Source organism: Mauremys reevesii, linkage group 4, assembly GCF_016161935.1.
Source record: "Mauremys reevesii isolate NIE-2019 linkage group 4, ASM1616193v1, whole genome shotgun sequence".
Classification (NCBI taxonomy): Eukaryota; Metazoa; Chordata; order Testudines; family Geoemydidae; genus Mauremys; species Mauremys reevesii.
In genome coordinates, this window is record NC_052626.1 from 27,298,547 (window position 1) to 27,317,027 (window position 18,481).

General features: G+C 40.7%; 1 long non-coding RNA gene across 3 annotated transcripts in view; it reads right to left on the reverse strand.

Moving 5' to 3' along the window:
- Positions 1-18,481, reverse strand: part of LOC120402924 — a 139,602-nt gene that overhangs the window by 87,879 nt on the left and 33,242 nt on the right. Inside the window, exon 4 of one of the 3 annotated variants that reach the window (XR_005597363.1) lies at positions 17,486-18,270. The exons of the other annotated variants lie outside the window; for them this stretch is intronic. This is a non-coding gene — a long non-coding RNA (uncharacterized LOC120402924). Of the gene's footprint in view, positions 1-17,485; positions 18,271-18,481 lie in introns of those variants that run through there. 3 annotated transcript variants of the gene reach the window in all.

The window sequence follows — 18,481 nt, forward strand, 5'->3', positions numbered from 1 at the left end:
TCTGCTGGCTTTCTTTTGTGAGTATTTATTAGTATTTGGCTTCTTTACTTTCCCCTATACAGTAAATTCCTAAACTGACATTGTGACTATAAAATGATCTCCTAATTGGCATAGTTTCACATTACTCTTATGACTTATTAGCCTCTGATATTTTTAACACAACACACTACTTCAGAGAGTGATATACAGCCTACGGAGAATAGTTCTAACAGCTGACTAAATAGCATGTGTTCATAAGGGAAAACTCACACTAATAACTGGTTCACTTTACACTGCAAGACAAATGGCACTGAAATGTCACCATTGTTTAAGATTCTACCTGTACTGTAATGCAAAAGAAAGACACTAATAAAGGAGACAATGATACCACAGCTGCCAATCTAATCTTTGACCAAATATATAGTACAATACACAAAAGAATTTCCATCTGCAATGTACTTGAGCCCAACAGCACCAGAACCGAGGGTGGGGAGGCAGGGGGCCATGCCCTCTACTTTTTAACATGGGCGTAGATTGGAGGGCAGGGGGCAGTGTTGTCCCTCCAAACTGCAAGCCTCAAGCAGGGGTGCAGCGGCATGGGCTGCGCTTTGCAGTGTTATCAGCCATGAAGCGCAGCCCCTGCTGGCGATGCGCCACACCTGCCCGAGCTGCCTCCCAACCCACCAAACTACACCCATATGAAAAAGTGGGGTGCATGGCCCCCTGGTCCCCCAGTTCACTTCTACAAAGGTTTCAGCGACCCTGCTTCAGCCCAAAGAATGGTCGTGAATGTCACAATCGTGATCCCTCAGTTTGCTCGTCTATAAAATGGGATAATAGTATCATCTAGAGCCCTGCATGGGCCTATTTTTTTAATCTCACTCATCCCGCCCTGCAATCCACTCCCACCTGCTCCCGCATTGTTTCTTGCATTTTTATCTTGCTCCCACCTGCAAAAGCCTTAGATCCCGCAAATCCCGCAAGAGAGAGAGATTCCTCAGTGCAACTAAAAAAAAAAATTCGATAATATATTCAGACTATTTTTACCACTAAAAGAATAAAACAAATCTTGCTTAAACCATGTAAAACATAGTTTAACTTCTGTTACAATAGACATCAAATCTATTTCTATCCCTCACTTAAATTTAAGTATTAAAATCTTAATTTTAAAAAAAGGAAATGCTTTACATTGCCGAAATTCTATTAATGACAAACTGGCAAGCGAGTTAGTGTTTTCACTCGAATTACCTCATTCTGGTTATTTTGCCCACTTAATCCTGCATACAACAAAGTACATTTTACTCGCTCCCGCTATTATGGCAGTGGGTGCTGTGGGACCCCACTCCCGCTGCAGGGCTCTAATATCATCTACTGAGAGTCATAGGGATGCTGCAAGCCTAGAATTCATCAATGTTTATAACGCACCGAGAGCCTCAGCTGGAAGATGTTAGAAAAGTGGAAAGCATTATTATTAAATGTATGGACACGTGATGCTTTTGTTCCTAACTCTGCTGAGATCAGTGAGGACTAAAGTTGTTAATTACAAGTAAATAAATAAAAATATAAAAGGATATTGGAAGAAACTGGTCAAGTAGGAAGATAAAAATTGAACATATTTGTTATTGATGTTATGAGTACACAGGCAAAAATATAGGTATTTATATTTATTATAAACACTGCACCAATGTGACAGGGTTCTTCTGAACATGATGTTATCGTCACTGTCTTTTGCCAGCAGCTCCTGTTCCAACAACTACCCAGGACTTCCTTGCTGCCAGTTTCCTGCATCTACAACCACTTTGAACTTCACAGTGGCAGCAACAATAGAACCCACACTCCTGACATCTATGCAAAGTCAGAATCTCTATTGGTGGTATGGGACATATTAGAGATGGATGAGCAGTTCGGATCCTAGCCAGGAGAGAGCAGTGGTTCAGATATATACACACAGTCTATTACCTTATCATCATTCTAGGAGTTTGATCCATTTAAAATTCATTCTTAACCCAGCACTGTTGAACTACATCAGACATTACAGCCTGAAATTAAATAATTTATGGCAATAAGTAAATAAGCAACAGATGCCATTCATATTTTTATTCCCACTCTCTCCACTCCCCCCAAAAGTTAGCTTTAGAATCTTGAAGTGTTCACTGGAACCTATTTTAAATACACAGCAAAGCAATGACTGATGATAATGATGAGTGATGAGCGCAAACCACGCTGACAGGTGTCTCACTGAACATAATTACTCAACAGGAAACATCCTGGATCATTTAGTAACAGTGTAACTCAACCTTGGTATTTTTTGGACTCCAATGTTAAAAAATAATTGGTTAAATTTTCCTTCAGTTAATAAAATTTTCCTTCTAGAATAGCAAATTATTAACATGAATATTAGCTCTCTCTTAATTAGCAAGTAATTCAACTGTAAATCACACACAAAATCTATTCCATTTAAATACATTTGCACCCTATTCTACAGGTGCTGACTGAGTGGTAAAATATCCAGATACTTAGCTTGGTGTTCAATCCTGATATTTTTACTAGTGTTTGCAATGCATCCCATAGCCCTCTAATATTCATCTAAATTGAGAGTTTCATTCAAAATTCAGGTTTTCTGGAAAGGATCAGAAATCTTCCGTGCAAACCTGGGCCACTCTATGGTGTGGTTTGAAATCCTACCACATGCATGATTTTCCATGATGTCCAAGCAAAACCAGGTGAAATCTGTCTGCTTCCAACTGTCTTTTTATCTATGTATCTATCTAGGCACTTTATAGTCATCATCAGCTTAGTATCTTAGGGCTAGTCTACACTTACCAGCCAGGTCGACGCGGTGAGTTCGACTTCTCGGAGTTTGAACTATCGTGTCTAATCAGGACGCGATAGTTCAAACTCCGGAAGCGCCGGGGTCGACTCCGGTACTCCACCACTGCAAAAGGTGGTGGCGGAGTCGACCTTGGAGCCGCGGACTTCGATTCCGCGGCGTCTGGACGGGTGAGTAGTTCGAACTAGGGTACTTCGAATTCAGCTACGCTATTCACGTAGCTGAACTTGCGTACCCTAGTTCGACCCCCGCTCTTAGTGTAGACCTGCCCTAAATGTCTTTTACTTTCAATTTCCCCTCTACTAACCCCCTTTCTTTTTGCCTACATTTATCGTGTTATATCAATTTAGAAAGTCAACTCTTTGGGACAGAGACCTTGTGCCTGATTCCCCAGTGCCTGACCTACTGGGATCATTGACAGCAATGAGTGCAAAGTGGGTGTAGAATGCTACTAAATCTGTATAGACCAGATTTTCTGACTTTAATGAAGCTACACTAATTTACACCAGCTGAGATCCGGCCTGCATAGGTTTACACTTTGCTTTGCACTGGCATAAACGACTAGCCAAGGTGCATGGCAATGGAGAATCAGCCCCCCATGTCTTTTATTTGTATGTAAAAATGCCTGGCATACTTTGGATGCTGTATAAATAAAGTATATAATCATACCAATAATATATAGCCTGAGTTGTGTGACTCCAACATGGCTTGAAAGCACGTACCCTTAGAAAAGTGGTAATGTTAGTCAAATCTTAAGCATAAAGCACACATGTTATCACTGTAATAAAGCACTGGTTTTTGTTAATAACAAAAAAAACTTACAAAAATTTAATACCGTTTCTCTTTGTTAATAAGAGAAAACAACTATGTACTAAATGACACTTAGGAGAGCTGGCTGGGTAGATGGCACAATCTGTCATGGGCACTAAGGCTTTTATGAATAGCTTCTTTTCCTGCATCTCAGGAAACATTCACCCGATTAACAGCTGTAGTAAATATACTGCCAGAACACATTTCAGCCCCGTTTCATGTACGGCTGTTTTGACTTGACAACTCAAGTAGAAGAATTAAAAGTAACCAATATGAGTATTTTGCATTTCAATATTAAATATGCTCTGATTTTAATTAGTGGGAACATGAACTGAGTTTTAAAAAGATCTGATAAGCCTCTTGTGGCATAATCCATAAAGGATGTCAAGGGCTTCAGAGTCAAGCTTACATTAAAAGTTAAACATTACAATTGATTTTGATGTGCTGTTGATCACATCCTCTCTGTCTTTCCAGATATCTCAGGAATGGGTTATCCTTTCACCACTGTGGCCTTTTACCATCCTCCCTTACTCATATAGCTTGCTGGACCTCTTTCTCCCAACCTCTGCCCCCACACGTACATTTCAGCAATCCATACAATAGCAATTGTGAGATTTGGAACTTCTTCAGAGCCTGTCCTGTTACTCCAACTGGGTGAAATTTGAAAATGTATCACAAGGCCCATGTACAAACTTAAGTAGGGTTCAAGTGGAACTCAAATGGTGCCAAGGCCTAATGCTGATTCTGAGCACTGCGATGAATTTCACGCATTCTGTCTGATCTGATGTGGGGCGTTCCCACTAAAATTCAAACATCACCTCTATGATGCAACTAGGTTAGCCAGTAATAACTGGATACTGTGACGTTGCACTCTATATGATTTTATGAAAGTATGCTGATGAGTGTGAACATAATGTAACTAAAATATGCTTCATGCAAAAGGTCTCTCGTAAGGTATCATTACAAAGCTTATAATCTACTGAGTGTGGTCACCCTATTTGTATAAATGTATCACTGTTATATCTGAAACTAGAAATATGAAATAACTCAGAGAGCCTATTGTAATTATGCAAAGTGTAGGCCACTAATGGTGGTTTGGAATCTTGATGGCTCCCATTAACCAGGACAATTGACTGTAGATGGCTCTGTGTTACTTGTAAGTCTTCCTGTATATGTGTGTGCTGGCAAGTGGGTAATGAAATCTTACGCTGACATGTGATCATGTCACCTGAACTGGAATCCATCTTTAACCTGGTGCTTTTCCACTGAGAAGAAGGGGTAGGAACCCACAGAGGGACAAAGGATTCCTGCCTTATGCAAAAGATATATAAGTGGGTGGAACAGAACAAAAAAGGGAGCCATCATGAGAAATCTCCTAGTTACCACCTGAGCTGGAACAAGGGATACATCTTCTCAGTAACAATAAATGATAATATGAACCGGCATTTAAATAGTGTCTTTCCTCTGAGCATTTCTCAGTGCTTTACAAAATGTTAATTGTGCACCTAGGGTACGTCTACACTACCTGCCAGATTGGTGGGTAGCAATCGATCTATCAGGGATCGATTTATTGCGTGTAGTGTAGATGCGATAAATCGATCCCTGATCACTCTCCCGTCGACTACTGAACTCCAACTCCGCGAGAGGCAGGAACAAAGTCGACGGGGGAGCGGCGGCCATCGATCCCGCACTGTGAGGACGCAAAGTACGTGATTCTAAGTCGATCTAAGATGCGTCGACTTCAGCTACTCTATTCTCATAGCTGAAGTTGCGTATCTTAGATCGATCCCCACCCAGTGTAGACCAGGCCTGAGATACAAAACACCCCAGAGAGTTATTATTAATCCTACATGATAGATAAACTAGAATAGAGGTTAAATGACTTCTTCAAAGTCACAGAGCAAGTCAGTCTTAGAGCTGGGAACAGAACCCACATTCAGATGCCCAGTTCCAAGCAGTAGCCACTCAACTATAGGCTTGTCCTCTCTCCCATAACAGATAACTGAATAGAAGCCGAATGCAATTCACAGCTCAATTTTCCTGCTCAGAAGCTCTTCATTGTCTATTTACCCCCTGGGAAATTTGCAGCTGAATCAAATCAGAAAAATATAGGACAGCTACTCAGCTGGTGTAAATCAGCATAGCTCCATGAAAGTCAATAGTGCTAACGCTGATTTTCACCAGCTGAGGAGCTGGCTCATATTCTTCAGAGAAAGGTGTGTGGTTTTATTTATTTATTTTAAAATGTCAGGTTTATAATAGCATTAAGTTCCTCTGTAACATCCCTCCATTTATTAGTCTGATAAGAACTTTCTGTTCATCATGTCTCCTGGGCTGCATCTTGGGCTCCACAGTCTCACAGGCAGCCCTTATCTGACTGATAGAAGGCTGAGAGATTGCTCCTTTTGCTTAACTAACCCATTTTTATTCCTATGTTAAATACTCTCCCAGGGATCATTTATCTAGCATACAGTGAAACCATTAGTTATAGTATCAGAATATACCCTTCCTTTAGTAGATTACCATAATGTAGTGTCTGAACTGATAAGTTGGATAACCTTCAGGTCAATTATGAACATAAATGTCTCTTGTGAGCATTAATAAAGCAAGCAGATAGATGTGCAGGCAGAATACCATGGCCCTGCAGCTTCCAGCCAATTCCAATCTCATTGAAATAATGATAAATATCTTACTGGAGCAGCAGTATTTCACCAACACGTCAATTACACGGCAAAACACAACTGTAATGCAGGACACAAGACAGCTCAGAATAATACTCAGCTAAAGCACTTTGAATCTGAAAAGAACTTTATATACACCCTATTCACTAATTAATTACACAACATCCCTGGAAGGTATAATTGGTATGATTAGTCCTACTTTATAGATGGAATATTGAGGCACAGAGGTTAAGCATCTTGCCCAAGGATATGGAAGAAGGAAGAGGAGGAACTGGGATTTTAACTCAGGAGTCCCTAGCTCCTGATGCCTGCATTCAGACATTTCTCCCTATTTAGTCCCAAACATTAATTAAAGCCTCTCTACTATTTGAATGACCACTATATTTCATTTGCAAATGCTGATATTTTAAAGTCCTGCTTATCATATGCAATCGCAGAGATGGCCAACAGAGAGCACTCTACCCTTTTGTACATAGACCCACATTACCAATTCTAACCAACTCCATTAAACTTGCAATTGATCAGCTTTGCTTTACAGTAGGACCTCACAAATTTGTACTAATGACTACAGATCCACTAAAATTTATCTATTTAATCACTAATTCATAATAGAAGGCCAGGATAAATTCACCAGAGAATTTGTTTATTCATTTCACAGCTATAGTTCCCAGTCCTGGGCCCAAACCTATACTCTAGATGTAAAGCACAAATGCATGTGCATTATTATTTATGCCAATTATTTTATTTTTATCTATAATTATTTACCTTTGAAATAAAAGAGAAGGTGGATCAGAAGCAACCCCCTGATTTGTATACTCCAAGCTTTGAAGAAGCTGGGATACAGCCCAGATCTTTGGCATTCAGGTCTGGTAGTTCATTTTGTTTATTTATATTTCCTTGCTATATTAATTGTTCTGTAGTAAATTTTGTCAGAGTAACAAAGTACTAATAACATGGAGCATCATTATAGTGCTCTACTCGTTTGTGGTCATCACTAATATGCTACCGGCATTATATAAATAAATAATGACATTGTCTAAATAAATACTGCTGAGAAACGGGGAGGCACCACTGCTTTGTGTCTGCAGATGCGCAAAGTAGCTATTGGCAATGTTCTACTGTAAAATCAAGAAAGTTGTTTACAGTTATAAAGGCATTTACAAAACAGCTCCATTTGTGGACTTTAAAGGATGATCTGCTAAATAAATCCCTCCTCATCATTCCTGTTTTAAGTTACTTGTTTCTGAATGTTGAATCAGAAAAGAACTAGATACATTTATGGAGGATAGGTCCATCAATGGCTATTAGCCAGGATGGGCAGGGATGGTGTCCCTAGTCTGTTTGCCAGAAGTTGGGAATGGGTGACATGGGATAGATTACGTGATGATTACCTGTTCTGTTCATTCCCTCTGAAGCACCTGGCATTGGCAACTGTCAGAAGACAGGATACTGGGCTGGATGGACCTTTGGTCTGACCCAGTATGGCCATTCTTATGTTCTTAAACTGCAAACCATCCTAGTGGGAGAAAACATGTATAAATATATATTATATAACTAATACACACACACACACACACACACATACATATTAGACACAGCTTTCAGCAATTTCAGTGTGGTGGAATATATCTGGAAATAACCTCATTGATAAATTATCTCCACTGACTGGCTGCCTAAAAATACAATTATTTAACACAATCTATCTGCCAAAAATGTTAAGTAGATTTGACATCATGTCAGAAAATAGTTGGCAGTGCCTTCAGCTGTACAGGAAAGCTAGATCGAGTAATCAATGAGGAGAAATGCAATTCACCATGCTTGATGGGCAAGCTAGTGGAGCAGCTGTACTTTTGAATAAGTGTCAAGAGTGACTTGTGTGTATACCTTTCTGTGTCTTAAATGCTGAAGTCGGGGCTGATTTCATTGGCAGGCTAGTGGTACTATACTTACAGGGCAATTCTACTGACATTACACAGAAATTACTTTACTATTATCAATCACACTCTGGAAAATGCCAAGTAGGGTCATCTTAAGAAATGCATTTCTCCACCATTTGAGCTTAAACAGTGAGATTAAGTTTAAGATTAGTTTTCACACTGCCAAGACCTTTTTGTGCTTTGCAAGGAAGAAAGATGCTCAGATATGAAAATGTCTCTCTGTGAAAGAGACAAGGTGTGTGAGGTAACAGCTTTTATTAGACCAATTTCTGCTGGAGAAAGAGACAAGCTTTCAAGCTACACAGCTCTGTGTAGTATCCTGGGACCAACATGGCTACACCACCACCTCAAACAAGCTCTGAAAGATGCACACAAGGAATCGGTGTCAGAGCTGAGATTAGGCACTGGGAGTTCGTGTTACTCTTTTTACAAAATTAATGTTTCCAATATTCAAAAGCAGAAATGATACCACAAGAACATATTTATGTAAGAAATGGAACAAGGACTATAATATAAAAGATCAAATGAAGAAATCATTAATGAAAAGCCTACATTGCAAGGGCCAGATTCTGTCCCCTTACTCACATTGAGTAATACTTTATTCCACAAATAGTCCCACTGAAATGAGCAGTGCCTACTTGCAGAGTGATGTGTTATTCTGTGTGAATAAGGGTAGCAGAATCGAACCCTGTGTAGTGATGGAGTCTTAAAAAATTTAAACTTCAAAGCATCATGTTTAAAATGCCCCTCTTGGCCTTTAAAGCTCTAACAACTTTGCTTCGACCCTTGTCTTTCATCACATTCTCCCCAACCTCCTTCTACTGCCTGCAATGCCAGTCTTGATGCACCATTGGTTTCCTTTCCCATCTCCATTGTTCATGCTACCCCTGGGGTGGAATTATCCACCATCTCTTACTTGCCAAGCTACCAGAATCTGTTTATTCAAATCTCACATAAAACCCCACTTCTGCAATGCCCACAAAGAGTGATTTTGTTGAGAGCACTCTTAGCACTAAACAAATAACTGGAAGTGCAATTTCAAGGAATTCAAGTGTATTTCAGGTATTGTCATAGCCCAGTTTCATTTTTAAGGATTAGGTTGTGTCTTTAGGCACATCTTAGAGCAGTGGGTAGAGCTTACACTGCAGCACCCCCAGGCACATTGTGCCTTAAACAGATGCCCCTCAGGCACAATTACCTGCCTTATTTCCCTTGCCCGAAGCTGAGGAGCGGAAATAGTAAGTTGCTGCTCTCCTATGCCAGCAGCTTATTATAACACTCCCCCTGCTGGCTCACCTATATTGTCTGGTGCTGGAGGGGGTGGAGGGTGGGAAGACAGTCAAGGCTCTATCCATTTCTTACCCCTCCCTAACCTCTTGCTCCAAGACAGGGGTAGTAAGCCCACATTTCTGGGCTCAATGTCTGAGCAGCTTGCACAGACAAGGTGTACAGAGGTTTCCTGCTCCCTTACATAGGCATGTAGTCTAAGTCAGTCACAATCTAGCCCTCTGTCATGATAATTTATACACTAACATTCTCCATATAGCTTTACCACACAAGAATCAATAAAACCTCTTAAACAAAGGAGACAAACCTTTAAAAAAAAAAAAGGCTTCATCTTGCATTGGGAACAGCAAACAGTGTCAGGCAGACAAAGATCCCTTGTTATGGTGCTCCACCTGAGGTCATGGATATTTTGACAGCAGGACTGAGTCTGAACAGGAACTAGCTGTTTGGAAAGCATTGTACTACTAGGACCTGATCATACATACTTACATCTAAGCACCTGTGTAACTTGATTCATGTGAATAGACTCATGGGAATAAAATATGCGTGGACTTAAGTGTTTGCAAGATTGTGACCATAGAGTGAAAGCACGTCAAGGCAGAGACTGTGTCTTGCTTTGTGTGCGTACCGCACTGAGCCTGCAGCTGCTGTAGCTAAGATAATAGTAAATAACAGCACACAAATCTATATATCCATTCATAGCTCAATCTTATTATCCCATTCTTGAAGATCTGGACCATAGATGTATTTAGGCAAGGCCTGATCAATGGATGTTTATTTGTAAAAAAAGCTTTACCTCCCCCACAAAAATCTTTGAAAGCTTCTAGCTCCAACATGTTGAATGTAATGATGGCCTTTTAAATATAGACATAAATTAAATAAATAAGCAAGGAAAGAAAAACAATTCAGAAATGTAGCTGCTAATTTCAGATATCAGAATGGGGAGGGAATCACTAATTTAGCAAAAAAAATAGATTATAGGGCTGATTGTGTAATGTCACTAGGATTTCTGTGACTGAAGTGCTTGAAGGCTCAGCCCGAGAGTGGTATGGATATTAAAGAAGAATATGTTGCTCTCCTCCCCTTGCAGGATCCCTCCCAACTGAGGGGTAAAGAATGTTGATGATATATGTACTGTTCCTGAAAGCTTGGATCTGTGGAGAGTACAGACATCTCCGTAGAAGCAGCAAAGAATCCTGTGGCACCTTATAGACTAACAGACGTAGATTGCCATTCCTAATATCTGATTTGTGTCCATTTATCCTTTTCCACATCTCCGGTGGTTCAACCTTTAACAGAGTAAGGCAATCCATGCAAAAAGGTGTGACGGGATCCCCCGAGGCACAGCCTGGGACTGTGTTCAAAGGCATCAGCTAGAGACGCCATCTCAGCCACAGACTTTACATTTTTGTCCCATAAACACTGCTTCAGCTCTGCCTTACATATGCCTAGGAAATGCTCTTGAGCAACAAGATCAAACATTCCCTCAAAGCTTGTAACACCTTTGCCCTTCACCCATTTCCCCCTCAAATCTTTCATTCTGTTCACATAGTCCCCATTACCCATACCAATATCCCTGTTAAGATTCCTAAATTTAACTCTGTATGTTTCAGGGGTAATCTGAAACCTTAGCAAAACAGTAGTTTTGAATTTACAATAGTCTAAAGCATCCTCAATGGGCATTTAATTGAATACACTTAGAGCTTTACCAGTTAATTTTGCAATCAGGGTAGGAACTCTCTTGGCATCAGTGATTTCATGCACTGCACACAGCCTTTCCAAAGTGGTCAGATATTCAGCAATATCATCTGCCTCATTGTATGCAGGACATAAATGGTCCCAATTGTGGATTTTTGGAGTGATGGGAATCGCTGGGATCAGTGGGTTCTAGTTCTGCTTCTCTAGCAGGTCCAGCTGGTGTTTTCGCTCTCTCTTTCCTCCCGCTTCTCCTTTATCTCCAGTTCTTTCAGTTCCAATATTCCCTGATGCTCTCTCTCCTTTTCTGTAACCTTCAGCCTCAAAAGCTCCAACTTCGCAATAGCTTCACTGCTTTCACTCATTTTCCTGCTTTTCTGTCCCTATTTCCCTTTCCCAAAATAAGCAAACAGAAAATAACAAACTGGTAGCCTCCTCCCGACAGTCCTTAGCCACCACACTTAAAGCCTCACTTAAAATCTTTACACCAGTGTATGAAGTGCAAATCTTGCTCAGTACAACAAGCTGTGTATTTCACCCTGCACACTGCGCCACTGTGATGGGATCCCCAGGGCACAGTCTGGGACTGTGGAACTGCTGTGCCCCCTGAACTCTCTCCAGCCTGGGCTGTCTCTCACAATGCCTGGATAGTGACCAGCAGCAAACCCATCCAGGTGCTGTGTTGGTTACCGCCCTTGTCATTGTCTCTGTATAGCTAGTATCTGGGCGCCTCCCAAACCCACAGCATATTTTAGTGAAAACCATTTAACACAATTCTTATAATTTCATATGCATTGGTGATACACATATTTAGAGAGAACAGTGTCTTTCAGCAGATCATAACCTTTCCTCGGATACCTTACAAGGCATGCTTTATATGCAAGATCACGATTATAGAAAAATGAGGAATATGGGGGTTACAGGACGCAACCCCAAAGTATAGAATGTCACAATAAGATTTCCATTTTCTAGTTCGTGCTGCAGAATGACTTTGGTCTGGTTGTGCTAAAAGCAACACTCTCGCAAGAAAAAGGGAGCAAAATTTAGGCCCAGAGTTCACAGATAAGAGCTGAGAGGCCAGGCAAAAATTTAGTTTAAAGTTCTTCCGTATTTATATTAATCCTCACCCAAATCTGGCTCATGCAGAGTGGCTCGAGAGAGACAGAGCAAGTTGTTGATACATATTCAAGTAAAGACAGGCAGTCCTGCATCCGTAGGTACTTATATGGCCTCCATTATTGTAAGCATCTGAATGCATCATAATAATTAATGTATTTATCCTCACTAAACCCGGTGAGGTGATTCCCCCAGAAGTGCTGTTATCTCCATTTTACAGTGGTGGGGTCTAAGGCACACACAGACTAAATGACTTGCCCAGGGTCATATAGAAAATCTGCAGTAGAGCAGTGACTTGAACCTGGGTCTCCCAAGCTCTAGGCTGATGCCCTAATCTGAGTGATCTAACAAACCTTTCTAAACCTAACACTTGTTATGTAACACCGTATGTTTGACCAAACTGGCCGGACACTGACATTCATACCAGTTATTTTTTCCAACTTTCTTTAAAAAAAAAATACAACAAAAAAAAACAACAAAAAAATCTACTGCTAGATACCAAATTTTAAAATATTTATAGAAAAGCAGCCCTGTAATGAATTTCTGCACAGACACAATACTGTCTGAAACACATCCAACATTCATGAAGCACCAGTCTCTATAACTATCAAAACAGGGTAATTATCACTAAAACTGTTTCTTCAGACCTGCCAGTACAGTATTTATAAGCCATAAACAAGGACATTCAAGAAGAAAAATAGGGAGGCACCTCAGAGGTGAGTAAGTTATAAATGCTTGACAGGAGAAAACAGAACTCCACTGAAATACATTAGAATAGCGTGGCTTTCTTGAAGGACGGAATGGAAACAACGTTAAGATATTTTGCTTATCTATGCATATATATTTGTGCACAGGGATTTCTCTCTGTAAATAGGTGGCAAACTCACCCTGTTCATAACCCAGAATGCACACACTTGCTTCTTCCCTGCAGTCTGGCTTTGCTTTTAAATCTAAATAAATACAAAAATCACAGACTTTGTCCCTGAACCCTTGCTCAAAGGCTCCATCTTCTATATCATTCTCTAACTTGCAGGTGTCTGATAAACTTGAAGATACCTCTTCCATCCCTCTCAGGCTACTGGAGTATTTCCATTTCTCTTCCCCTCCCCAGTCCACAATGTCTTAGCTGGAAGAATGAGTAGGGTCCTCTGTACCCTTCCCCAGTCTCCTGGCTGCTGAGCTGGGGCTTGTCTCCCAGCTATTCTTTTTGAGTCGTCTCCATGGCCTACTAGCAGTGTTCTGTATAGCAACAGCGTAGGACCGCTATGACCAGAGGCATTCCGGGGATAGTTCCCAGCGTATATTGGAACCGTCTAAGGCTGGTCCTGTTGTTCAGTGTGAGATAGACTTGGAAGGGAGTAAGATCTGTGGTGGTTCTCCCTGCCTGCAGAACCTGGAAAGGGCTCAGCTAAGGGAGAGCTCCTGGAAAGGAATAGCCTGTGGATCTCTGTATTGAGAAGGAAGAGGGGGAAAGAGAAGGAATGTTAAATCTCTTCAAGACAAAAAGGCTCTAGGAGGAAGTGTATAAAAGGAGCATCAGAGGTGTAGAATAAGGGTTTAGGCAGAAATCTGAAAAAAAAAAGGGGTGGAGAGGAGGCCTGTGAGGGATAAAAGGGACTTGGGAGTCTGACAACAGGAGGATTTCCTGGAATAGTCTGAAAAGGGCCAAACTGAGGGGGAAAGTAATGAAGGGCTGTGACGAGGTTGGAGTATCCAAAGGCTGTATTATCTAGAGCCTATGGATGAATGTTCAATATAGAGGGAGGGGGTGAGCTCCCCTATGTCTCTTAGGAGCTGGCTGGAGGTGGTGTGATTGTACTCCTGTAACCCTGCTGCCAGGTGAAGCTGGCAGTAACAAGGGCTGGGTTCAATATCTAGGCGTTCCTCTTAACAATGCAAAATAAAACCAGCTCAAGCCCCCACCCAGTAATCTGGAAAAATTAAACACCATCCCTGGGCACCTCTCAGAGGCAATACTTCCCTGCTCTCAAGCACTGTGTATAGCAAAGAAAACCTTTAATAAAAAGGCAGAAAGAACCCAGCATTAATTTGGGGAAACAACCGAGATTCAAAGGCATATGACAATGAGCAAACACACATACCCCAGTGTCCATTGGGCAGTGGCCTTTGTCTCAGTTTCTCACCTTCCGGTGAGAAAGTCCAACAAACAAATATTCTTTTAATGCACCACTCCCCTCTCCCTCCACTGCTCCCCACTCACAGCTCCTGTCCTTGATCAGCAAAGATCCAGAGTTCAGAGGTGCATTCACATGAGTTCCCTTCTCACCATGGGGAGAGGGAAGCATCGAGTAACACCTCAGCTGCTGCACCACCGCTGCACCTGGCTCATATTTGACACTGTTCACTCTGCCACCATCAGCCGCTGCTGCCTCTACTACGGCTGTCTCTCTGCTACAACAGCACATTCTGAGGTTCCACCGCTTGACACAGCTCTCAGGGATTTCAGCAGGTAGTGGGGAACCTCACTGCTAGTGCAGGCTGTGCAGTCCCTTTCACTGCAACACAGTCCCACAGCAGGTCTAAAGTGCAGCACCTGGTTATCAGTGATTTCAGCTGAGAAAAACAAGGATTCTCAACTGAATCGAATCAGCTCTGTCTTTAAACACTGGAGGCCAGGCCTGACTAGCATCTAAGGGTACGTCTACACTACCCGCCGGATCAGCAGGTAGTGATTGATCTATTGGGGATCGATTTATCATGTCTAGTGTAGATGCAAAAAAATCGATCCCTGATCGCTCTGCCGTCAACTCCTGTACTCCAGAGGCACATGGTGAGAGGTGGAAGCAGAGTCGACGGGGGAGCGGTGGCAGTCGACCCCATGCTATGAAGATGCAAGGTAAGTCGACCTAAGGTAAGTCATTCTCCTAACCATAAAGCCTGCTGGCTAATAAGTGCACCATGATCCTAATTATATTTAGCCTCCAAAACAACTTCTGTTGTTGTTGCTAATGGTAAGCAACATTTTAAGTGGTGCTATGCTACAATGTGATCAGAAGGTCACATTCAGGCTAATGTTATTCTCACAGCAAAATAGCGAATTCTCCATTGGACAAACTTCTATCAGTTAAATTCAAAGGGCTCCGAACAGCCTTAAGAAACTACATAATCTGTGTTTAGCTACTCAGTCAAGCACTTTTGTTTATGTAATACTTCTAATAATTTTCAACCAAACAATATTTATAGGATGACCTTTGGGTAAACAAATTATAATTGTTAAATGAACTAAGATATCTTGAGAAAGACATTAGCTTAGCAGTACCACCTTTATCTAATATTTCATGTTTTGTGCCCATTGTGAGATCATCTATATAATTGTTTAGGATAATCGGAATTTACTTGCCAATGACACTGGTTTACTAACATTTTATACTGTAGCAGAGCCTAGAGGTCAATCAAATTGGGTCCCATTGTGCTAGGGCACTGTACATATAGTAATTGACAGTCTCTGCCCCAAATGGCTTTAAACTTTGATCGGGAACAACAAAAGTGTATGCACACAGTGCACAGAACTCGCGATTTCACAGATTGTGTTGTATCTAACAGTTTAGAATTCACCTTCCTTTTGTAATTGTCATCTTTGCACATACTGCTGGGAGGAATGTCTGAATTTGGATTTTTTTTTATTAAAAAAAAAACAGGATGAATTTCCATGAAAAATTAATCCCATTTTACAACCCATTATAGACCTGATCGGACAATTTCAAAGTTCTAAATAGTAATTTACCACACACACACCACCCAAAAAAGATGAAATTTTCACAAAAATTGAGCTTTTTTGTCCCACTCTACATGGGCTAAGTTCAGCCCTCCACTACCTCTATGCAACCCCATTCTCATTAGCGTGGGTGCACTGGTGTAGATGAGGGCAGCTTTTGGCCCTATCTCACCTTCAGTCTAAGCCATCATCAGAGTGGGCCTGCTGCAGGGAAGTAAAATGGTAGCTTCCAGTGAGCTAGAAACAGCTTACAGTTACTGGGTGGAAATAGCAAGACAGTGACAGTTATGCCTAAAGATTGTTTTGACTGATTATTGACTGAGTGATACCTCTAACTCTGCAACTGCAGTCATGAGTACAAACCTCTGCACCTGCATGGAACCCAACCCAAGTCAACAGGGCTCTCTGTGGGTACAGAAGTCCATTCACACAGATGGAGCTGCAGAATCAGGCAGGCCTAAGACATTATAACTAATCAATGTCCCTTTGATGACATATGAAGTTCAAGACCTGCTTTGACCATACAAACATTGCCAGGTTTATACAACCTTGTCCAACACAGATGCAGCCTATTCAAATTATGAAAACTTAATTGTAAAATATTTTAGGACACATTTTCTGATGACGTTCTTAACAGCTTGAATTATAGTTAAATTAATTACATTTTATGTTTAGGAACAAACAAAACAAACAGGTGGTTCGTAAACATGATGGATGTGCCAATCTTAAACTGGTAATTTTATCTAATGTTTTGAAATCTAAATTTCCATGACAGAAACTTTGTACAATATCTTGCTATAGGCAATAGAAACTTTACATCCCTCTCAGCATATTAAAGAGGTAATGATAGCCCCAACATGCTTAAGGAAGCCTTTCACATAGTAATTGTTATACATTCCTTGAAGCAGTTATAAAACACTGATTGCTTTATAGCTAATTTTGTTCTGATTCATATTTTGCTTAATTAGGATTTTACGCAGCAGCAGGTGACTGTCTTTATTAAATCATGATATATTCCATCAAAATGGAAGCAGCTGTTTTGTTTTTTTAGTATACTGTAATTTATTTCCTGCATACCAAAAATCACTCTGAGGGGAATCCAAACTAGAATCAGTTCATTTAATTGGAGTTTATAAACTTAGAAAGTTTTTCCACCAGACAGCCATCAAACAAAAGTGAGAATTGCCAACTGGAAGAACAAATGTTTGCCATGTAGCTTGGAAACCGTTAATATTATTGTACAGCTAGAGGCCAAGTCTGAGATCAGGGATCCATTATGCAAGGTACTGTATGTACAAATAATGAAAGAGAGGCCATTCTCCAAAGAGTTTACAATATAAACAATCAAGACAGACAAAGGATGAGCAAAAGTAGTATTGTCATTCCCATTTTACAATGAGGAATAGAGGCTCAGAGATATTAAGGGAACTTTCCCAAGGGTACAAAGAAACTCTGTGGCAGGACTTGGAATGAACCTAGATCTCTCAAGACTCAGGCCAGTGTTTTCATCACAGGAGCATTCCTTCTCTTCCACTGTTGACTTCATTGAACCGATATGAAGGCAGACTTTGGCCTTATCAGAGAGGCCAAATGCCAAAAACATATATGCTGTGTTAACTCCATTATTAATTGATACATTTAAACAAAGAAACAGAGCCACTTTTTAAAATTCATTCCTGGTGTTATCTCTGCTGAAATCAGTGGCCCACAAGCGCTACTAGCTATTAAATGAAGCAGTTAGTATATAAACTATTGTACTTGTATTCACTGAATACTTAGGGACCTGATCCTAGAAGGTGTGGTCAGCACCTCCTGCGATGTGCTGAATGGTCTCAACTTCCACTGTCTTCATGTGAATACAGGCTGCAGTATCAGAACCAAGAATCTACATAGGCATCTAAAATTTTAGGTGGTCCTCCAAACAAGCCTCTAATCCTTTGGAAGTTCATCCAGCACTAATAAAAATAACAGTGGGTACGTCTGGTTTGACTGAAAGTTCCAAAGTTAAGCTAGTTTAAATATGGGTTAGTGTCTTTGACCATGGTTTTCTGGCGATTTCCTTCTCTGATTTAACTCCTCCCTCTGGATCTTTATCCTTTTTCTTCTTTCTGAGTTCTCTTTTCATTGTTTGCAGTTGTTTTTCCCATTCTTATTGTATATTTTTTGTATTCAACAATTAACACTCATAAAGTGTCTCTCCTGGATACATGATTAATCACATAATAAAAGAAAGTCTGTTACTACCATACAGAGACCACAATGTGCCACATCCACCCAACAGAACACATACTGTTACCCCTTCTGATCTAAACAGTTAGCCAATATTCAGGATAATGCTGGTTGTTTCCATTAGGAGGAAAAATTGATTATGGAATCACACATTTCTCTGATGCAAGCCTGTCTATTTACA